Source organism: Belonocnema kinseyi, chromosome 4, assembly GCF_010883055.1.
Source record: "Belonocnema kinseyi isolate 2016_QV_RU_SX_M_011 chromosome 4, B_treatae_v1, whole genome shotgun sequence".
Classification (NCBI taxonomy): Eukaryota; Metazoa; Arthropoda; class Insecta; order Hymenoptera; family Cynipidae; genus Belonocnema; species Belonocnema kinseyi.
The window spans coordinates 27,981,650-27,983,237 of NC_046660.1; the positions used below are offsets into that span (position 1 = coordinate 27,981,650).

The 1,588-nt window shown below is 22.0% G+C and overlaps 1 protein-coding gene across 1 annotated transcript in view; it reads left to right on the forward strand.

Annotated features, from left to right (window-relative positions):
- Window positions 1–1,588, forward strand: part of LOC117170806 (activating signal cointegrator 1 complex subunit 3) — a 103,986-nt gene that overhangs the window by 85,135 nt on the left and 17,263 nt on the right. The window lies entirely within an intron of this gene.

A 1,588-nucleotide genomic window follows, 5' to 3' on the forward strand; every position in this document is an offset into this window, starting at 1 on the left:
AGCCAAAAAAAAAAAATTTTAACAACAAAGAACCATTTTCAACAAAACACATCAATTTTAATTTACATTTTCAACCAAAAGAATTAATTTTCTACCGAAAAAGTGATCTTTTAACGAAGTCCATAATTTTCTACTAAAAATGATACATTTTCAACCAATAATGAAATAGGTAAATTTTCATTTAAGAAAATTAATTTTCAACAAAATAGTTGGTTTTTCTACTAAATAGTTGAGTTTTCAATTAAATGATTACATTTTTGGTTAAAATAATAATTTTTAACATAAAAAGATGAATTTCCAATAAAAATGTAATATAGGTAATATTTTCACTAAGAAATATTCTGATTTAAAATAAAAAAACAATTGAATTCAACAACAACAAAAAACGAATTTTCAACCAAAAGGATTATGTGACTACGAAAAAATACGAATTTTCAATAAGACATACATTCTAAACCAAAAGAAAAAAATTCAACAACAAAGAACAATTCTCAACAAAACACATCAATTTTAATTTACATTTTCAACGAAAAGAATTAATTTTGTGCCGAAAAAATGAACTTTTGACAAAGTTCATAATTTTCTACTAAAAATGATACATTTTCAACCAATAATGAAATAGGTAAATTTTCATTTAAGAAAATTAATTTTCAACAAAATAGTTGGGCTTGCTACTAAATAGTTGAATTTTCAATTAAATGATTACATTTTTGGTTAAAATAATAATTTTTAACATAAAAAGATGAGTTTCCAATAAAAATGTAATATAGGTAATATTTTAACTAACAAATATTCTGATTTAAAATAAAAAACAATTGAATTCAACAACAACAAAAAACGAATTTTCAACCAAAAGGATTATGTTACTACGAAAAAATACGAATTTTCAAACAGATAAATGAATTTTCAATAAGACAAATACATTCTTAACCAAAAGAAAAAAAATTTCAACAACAAAGAACAATTTTCTATAAAAAACATCAATTTTAATTTACATTTTCAACCAAAAGAATTAATTTTCTACCGAAAAAGTGATCTTTTAACGAAGTTCATAATTTTCTACTAAAAATGATACATTTTCAACCAATAATGAAATAGGTAAATTTTCATTTAAGAAAATTAATTTTCAACAAAATAGTTGGTTTTTCTACTAAATAGTTGAATTTTCAATTAAATAATTATTTAATATTTTCACTAAGAAATATTCTGATTTAAAATAAAAAACAATTGAATTCAACAACAACAAAAAACGAATTTTCAAACAAAAGGATTAAGTTACTACGAAAAAATACGAATTTTCAAACAGCTAAATGAATTTTCAATAATTCATACATTCTTAACCAAAAGAAAGAAAAATTCAACAACAAAGAACAATTTTCTATAAAAAACATCAATTTTAATTTACATTTTCAACCAAAAGAATTAATTTTCTACCGAAAAAGTGAACTTTTAACAAAGTTCATAATTTTCTACAAAAAATGATACATTTTGATTATCTCAGGTGGAAAATTTTTTGTCTTTAGTGTTCCATTTTTTTAATTTCATAGACCGTGAAAATTGTTTCGGAACCGGGGGGGGGGGGGGGGGG